Genomic DNA, 7,834 nt, shown 5'->3' with positions numbered 1-7,834 from the left:
ACGGGCGAGTGGGTGTGAGGTTTGAGTGTCTTTTGGGAAACTTTACCCTGTGTGGTTTTTGGGAAGTTTGGTCCATTGGAGAGCCAGAGAAGGCCTTTCGGGAGGAAGGGAGCACCTTTCTTGCCACTGAAAGGATCTAGAGGACCTGAACTCCACGTTTGTTTTTCTTTCTTGACAAAGGACCACAAGAGTTTGAAATGCTGAAGAGCAAGGCTGGTTTTGTTTCTGCTTTTACACTGGAGGGAATTGAGGGCCGGGGAGGGGAGATGGTAGTGAGGAAAGGGTCAAAACAAGTCCTTCTGGTTGAAGGCAAAAGAAAATGTTGGCAGAGAGAACTGTGCCATAGGAAAAACAAAGGTTGTCCTAACGGTTCATATTATTCCACAGGGGGTGTATAAAATTGTCGGACAGACTGAAGTGTCTGATACACAAAGGGGAATAAAAACTCATTAAAAGTCTAAAAGAAAACCCTATTAAAATGCCAAATATAAAATAGAGGAGACTCGATCACCCTGATGCTATAGAAACATCAGGGCTTGAATGAACCAAACGCTTCTTGCTTTTGAAAGCGGAGGAAATGTGTTACATGGAGAACCAGGTGCAACGAGGGGCAGATAGAGCATCAAAGAGCACTGATAATATTGCAGGGACTTGAGAGGAGCCTGAAATGTTAAGGGGCTTTATTCCGGTTCTGGTGGGAAGGAGCATGCTAGCAGATTTTTGAAGGCATTCCACATTGGTTCGGATTCATCAGTTTCTTAAATCGAGAGCTCTTGGCTGCCACGTTGTTGAGGTGGGAAGCATCTTCCACATCCTCTGTCTCCTGCACTGGATCCAAGCTGGCTCACAACCCAACTGGGAGTGTGTGGGGGGAATTAGCTCTAGGTTCTCTCCTGCGATTCCCTCTGTCTGTCACTTTATTTGTCCCCTGAAAAGCCCCATGTTGGACTGAATCATTCTTACGGGGCCTGAAATACCCTGGGAAGGGTCTTTCTTCTGGTGTCTTATTTCTGGTTTATTTGATCTTGGAGGAAGGCAAGAACTTACCCATATTCTTTCAAGCATAAAAATAAAGGTTTGTTTTGGTTCCAGCTGAGGTGTGACGCCACCATCTAGTACCACTCGCTACTGCAGGCAACCTGTATACCTAGCACTGTCACCATTGTCTTCCTCATAACTCCATTTCCTGTGTGTTCTACACCCATCCCTCATGTCTTGCCCCATTTGGATCATAAGCTCCTTGGGGCAGGAACTGTCTTTTATCCCAGCACAGTAAGGTCCTGATCCTGACTGGGGCCTGTGCATAGTGCTGTAATACTAATTATAAACAACAATAAATATGGATGAGAGACTGAGTCAGTTCTTATTTTATCCACAGTCTCTAGAACAGGCTACCTCCGAATAACCCAAACAGTAAACTCTTACTTGACCTACGCAATCATATTGTAACAAATAGGTGGCCACTTAGGGCCTTCATGGCCACTTTTCACTGCATGGCAACAGAGACTCCTGCTCCAGATGCACAACCCCTTACCACTTCTCCATTAGCGGTCAGCGGTATGGGGCCTATGCCACACAACTGAGCAATTCTGATTCCATCCACTAGATTCTGATTCCATCCACCCGGCCAGGTCATTACAATACATTCTAAGGGACTTTGAAGGGTTAAAAGGGAGACAATCTCAACTACATTACCATGGAAAGTTTGCCTTTGACAGATGCAATCAAACATACAGAGAAGCTGGAAATGGATACAAAACAGGGCCACCCTTTTTTCCAAAACTCCAGCATGAGAATCTCTTCGAAAACTGAAAAGCAATAAAAACCAGTCAGCAGCACTGCCGTCCTAGGGACGTTCTGTGTCAGCTAGCCCACAAGTCTGTGTTCCTGGAAAGATCTACGGCTCCTCGTCTGGGTTCAGCGGACTGTTGGATTAACACTTGCCCATGTGGAATTGTAGGTTTCAGTCCTCAGAGCCCTTTCCAGTCAATTGATCTACCTTGAGCTTTTCATCAGGTACAAATGGGCCTTCGACTTTCAACGGAATGGAGCAGCAGTAAATATAAATGGGACATGAATATTTTTTCGAATGGACATTTTAATGGTCTGTTCGCTGCTATTGCGGTCAGAGAAGCATTCCATTTCTACTTCATAAGTCGGTGGATTGAAACCAGTTCCTCCGACTCCTGTGTACTTCGTTCCCACGTATCTAAAGGCTCCAGCATCTCCAGCGTATGCCACGTCAGGCTGCCCCACGATGGTCTGTCGCAGACCCCTTGTGTCTCAGTGTAACTCGTGGATGGGGTTGCTTAAGTGTTCCTGCTTGAGACACTACAGCTCAGTTGTGTGGCTTGGCCCCATCTGTATAAAATAAACAAAGAGAACGTCAGACTCTCTTCAAGAATTGACTCATGCTCACGTATGCTGAAATAGTACATTATTAATGCATGACATGCAAGCGTGTACATTTTTCTTGAGCTATCCCACCTTTCACACCAAGCAGCTCAACCTTGGCTATTTCCCACTTCTTTATTTTGGGGATGCCCTCTTCTTTATTCCCATGACTTCCAGCTCTTTTCAATGGGAAGCTATGACACACAGTACACCAGGTATCTAAGCAGTGAGTCTATGTATTTTGTCTCGCCGAGGGTGAACAAGAGGAGATTATGGGAGTGAGCAGAAGATGTGTGTAGAGAGGGAGAGAAGTCATGGATGGATGTCTTGGGGGATTGAGAACAGATATGGGTGAAAAGCAACAGAGGGTCCTGTGGCACCTTTGAGACTAACAGAAGTATTGGGAGCATAAGCTTTCGTGGGTAAGAACCTCACTTCTTCAGATGCAAGTAATGGAAATCTCCAGAGGCAGGTATAAATCAGTGTGGAGATAACGAGGTTAGTTCAATCAGGGAGGGTGAGGTGCTCTGCTAGCAGTTGAGGTGTGAACACCAAGGGAGGAGAAACTGCTTCTGTAGTTGGATAGCCATTCACAGTCTTTGTTTAATCCTGATCTGATGGTGTCAAATTTGCAAATGAACTGGAGCTCAGCAGTTTCTCTTTGGAGTCTGGTCCTGAAGTTTTTTTGCTGTAAGATGGCTACCTTTACATCTGCTATTGTGTGGCCAGGGAGGTTGAAGTGTTCTCCTACAGGTTTTTGTATATTGCCATTCCTGATATCTGACTTGTGTCCATTTATCCTCTTGCGTAGTGACTGTCCAGTTTGGCCAATGTACATAGCAGAGGGGCATTGCTGGCATATGATGGCATATATAACATTGGTGGACGTGCAGGTGAATGAGCCGGTGATGTTGTAGCTGATCTGGTTAGGTCCTGTGATGGTGTTGCTGGTGTAGATATGTGGGCAGAGTTGGCATCGAGGTTTGTTGCATGGGTTGGTTCCTGAGTTAGAGTTGTTATGGTGCGGTGTGTGGTTGCTGGTGAGAATATGCTTAAGGTTGGCAGGTTGTCTGTGGGCGAGGACTGGCCTGCCTCCCAAGGTCTGTGAAAGTGAGGGATCATTGTCCAGGATGGGTTGTAGATCACTGATGATGCGTTGGAGAGGTTTAAGCTGAGGACTGTAGGTGATGGCCAGTGGAGTTCTGTTGGTTTCTCTTCTGGGCCTGTCTTGTAGCAGGAGGCTTCTGGGTACACGTCTGGCTCTGTTGATTTGTTTCTTTATTTCCTTGTGTGGGTATCGTAGTTTTGAGAATGCTTGGTGAAGATCTTGTAGGTGTTGGTCTCTGTCTGAGGGGTTGGAGCAGATGCGATTGTACCTCAGTGCTTGGCTGTAGACGATGGATCGTGTGGTGTGACCGGGGTGGAAGCTGGAGGCATGAAGGTAGGCATAGCGGTCGGTGGGTTTTCGGTATAGGGTGGTGTTAATGTGGCCATCGCTTATTTGTACGGTGGTGTCTAGGAAGTGGACCTCCCGTGTAGATTGGTCCAGGCTGAGGTTGATGGTGGGGTGGAAGCTGTTGAAATCATGGTGGAATTCTTCCAGGGTCTCTTTCCCATGGGTCCAGATGATGAAGATGTCATCAATATAGCGTAGGTAGAGAAGGGGCATGAGTGGACGAGAGCTGAGGAAGCGTTGTTCCAGGTCAGCCATAAAAATGTTGGCATATTGTGGGGCCATGCGGGTGCCCATAGCGGTGCCACTGGTCTGGAGGTATATATTGTCACCGAATTTGAAATAATTGTGCGTGAGGATAAAGTCACAGAGCTCAGCAATAAGTTGTGCTGTGTCATCATCAGGGATACTGTTCCTGACAGCTTGTATTCCATCTGTGTGTGGGATGTTTGTGTAGAGAGCCTCCACATCCATGGTGGCTAGGATGGTGTTTTCTGGGAGGTCACCAATGCATTGTAGTTTTCTCAGGAAATCTGTGATATGGGTGAGGTGTCAGGGGAGGAAGAACTGATGGGAGGGAGTGTTTGGAGGGAACAGAATTATTGTGCATGGTATCTGGGGGCATGGAGGGAGAAAACTGATGGAGGAGTGCTGGGGGACAGACTTGATGGAATGGTGATGTCACGTGGGACTGAGAATTGAGGCGGAATGGGGTAGGGCAGTGGTTCTCAACCAGTGGTACTCATATCCCTAGGGATACACAGAGGCCTTCCAGGGAGTACATCAACTCATCTAGATATTTGCCTAGTTTTACAACAGGCTACATAAAATGCACTAGCGAAGTCAGTACAAACTAAAATTTCATACAGATGAGGACTTGTTTATACTGCTCTATATACTATACACTGAAATGTAAGTACATTATTTATATTCCAATTGATTAATTTTTATAATGATATGGTAAAATAGTTAGAAGGTTTTCCTAATATCTAACCTAAATCTCCCTTGCTGCAGTTTATGCCCATTACTTCTTGTAATTGGACACAGTACTCCAGCTGAGGCCTCACCAGTGTCAAGTAGAGCGGGACAATTACCTCCTGTGCCACACGTACAACATTCCTGCTAATTCACCTCAGAATATTAGCCTTTTTTTGCAACTGCATCACATTGTTGACTCTCATTCAATTTTGATCTACTATAACTCCCAGATGCTTTTCAGTGATACCACCTGGCTAGTTATTTCCCGTTGTGCATTTGATTTTTCCTTCCTAAGTGTAGTATTTGGCACTTATCTTTATTGAGTTTCATCTTATTGGTTTCAGACCAATTCTCCCACTTGTCAAGGTCATTTTGAATTCTAATCCTGTATATGTAAAATATGTATGCAAACTTGCAGATAAATTCCTCTACATTTACAAATACAAAGCCTGGCATGGAGCAATGGGATAGCATGAATGCAGTCTGCGTAAAGTTCAATCAACTTCTTTTACCCCCACAAAACTAAAAGTATAAACAGAACATCCGCCCTCCATTTTATGGGTGAGAAAACTCCAACGTAGATGTGTTTCAGATGAGATGGAACATTGAAGTCCTGACCATTTCTGGCCATTACACGATTCCATGGCACTTTTCCCAAGAGTTGCAGTCTTAGCCTTGGTGTCCTGGCCAAACTCTAGTTCTGCTCATATTAATTCCCTCTGCAGTGTCAATCCTTCATTTCTTGCCCTAAATTGCTATGTAGTGTTACTGTCTGCTGTTAAAGTGCTGCTATGTTACAGAGGTGGCAGCATTTCACTGGTGGATGAAATATCTATCCAAAAAGTGCTCCACACCTCTGAAATCAGGCTACTTAGTTAAGTGTCAGAATATGCCTAATTTTAGGCACCCAAGATTGAAACAATGTACTAAAGATATAAAGACATTAAATGTATCCAATCCTATTAGTAATAGAACAGTGATCATTCTCATGAAAACTTTTTTCTAATATGTAGTAAAAGCTTTAGAGAACATACTACACTATATTTGCATCATTTGAATAAAACACCAGTCATATTATTAGTTGTTTTTCCCCCCCATAGCTTCTAATAGTAACAATACCAGAACTGTTCTTCATTGTTATGATGTTTCTGGTCAAATCAAAATAGTCCCTAGATTTTCCTTGGGTTATTAACTAATTGCTGGTAATCATTAATTTCTCGGGAATTAGATCTCAAATCCTCCCCAACCAGATGGTATACTTTCACACATCCTGCTTGTTTTTAAGCCCAAATAATACATTGCATTCCTAATCCTGGAAATTAGAAGATTGTTTATTAAGAATATCCTGTTTTATGCATAATCCTTCGACATTTATATTCCCTTAGAAGGACCTGAGAATATGTGGCAGTTGAGTTTCAATAGCTTCCTAGGTGCCAGGTTAATAATCGGAAGTTGTGGCACTCTCTCTATTGCTTTTTCATGCTCTGAAAACTGTTTCCCTGCACAACTTGGCCAAGCTCCTAGAGAAAGAAACTGTCAATTTTAAAGCTCAGCAAAGAGCTAAAGTACCATCTAGTGTTAGCAAGGTGGTTTTGAAGTGTGATGGATATTGTTTTGATTATGCGAGTTGACTTTTTCCCTCTTGCCTGATCGATTTCTAATGGAGAAGAGTGTGTTGTGATTAGCTCATTCTGCCACAATGGTTATTAAGCATAATGAAATACTCTGTGACCACATTTGTTTCTGTGACACTTTAAAAAGAAGAGTATGGCAATATAAAATATTCCACTCACTGGCTAAATCCTGCTGCTTTACACCCACACACAACTATAGCGGGGAAGAACAATTCCCTGAACTGTAGGAATCACTGGGCGAAATGTTATAGGCCCTGTCATGGAGGAGGTCATAGTAGACTAGTGTTTCTTAACAACAAGGTTGCAACTCCTTGTGGAAGGCAAGCAGGAGGGTGGTGGTTCCAGAAGGTGTTAAAATTTTAATTACAATCTAAAGCAAAGAAAATCTTTGTGACACTCTACACCCCAGGGGAGTGCCCTGTAACCTCCATATTCATCATTGTATATAATTGTGACACCTCACATGGCATGCTTTATATGAAATATTGTGGAAAAGGTTATGATCTGCTGAAACCCACTGTTCCATCTATATACGTATATCATTAATGCATATGAAGTTATGAGAATTGTGTTGTATGGTTGTCACTAAAATATGCTGTGGGTTTGGGAAGCGCCCAGATACTAGCTCTGCAAAGACGATAACCAACTCAGGAACGGGTGTCAAACAACCATCAACAGCCATTGTCCAGCAAGGGAGCTACAATGCAATGACTCACCTGCAGAAGGCCACACCAGAAGCATTGCTCAACCTTGCCTGGTGACTCAGCAATACCCCCAGACATGCCTGGATTTATATTCTCCAAGCACATGGACTAAGAGTATACAGTGGCTCCATGCTTGGCCTTTTCTCCTCCCCGCATTTAAACTGCAAGCAACTTGCCACTTACAATAAGCGGATTTGGGGTTGTTTTTTTAAAATTGCTCTTAATGTGTTATAAGTAGCATGTTGCAGGGTTTGGGGTTTTTTTGGGGGGGGCTTCTTCCACTTTTTGCTTTTTTGTTTTTCGTCCTCACTCAATCTCTGCTGTGGGCATGCACAGAGTTGTAGGGGGATCTTAAAAAGACTTTAAAAAACCTTCCTTGATTGGTGTTTATAAACAGCGTGATTAACGGGTGATTAAGATAAGACAGGGCTGTTAGGATGTTTCCTAAAGTTAAATGGTCTGAACCTGCAAAAAGTGCATCCGAAGAAGTGGGTTGTAGCCCACGAAAGCTTATGCTCTAATAAATTTGTTAGTCTCTAAGGTGCCACAAGTATTCCTGTTCTTCTTGCGGATACAGACTAACACGGCTGCTACTCTGAAACCTGCAAAAAGTGAGTAACCTAAATGATAGAAAGTACAGATGCCCCCCCCCCCCGGGGTTACGCAAACCC

Source organism: Terrapene carolina, unplaced genomic scaffold (assembly GCF_002925995.2).
Source record: "Terrapene carolina triunguis isolate 2854851 unplaced genomic scaffold, T_m_triunguis-2.0 Scaffold93, whole genome shotgun sequence".
Lineage (NCBI taxonomy): Eukaryota > Metazoa > Chordata > Testudines > Emydidae > Terrapene > Terrapene triunguis.
This window is presented reverse-complemented; position numbering follows the sequence as displayed.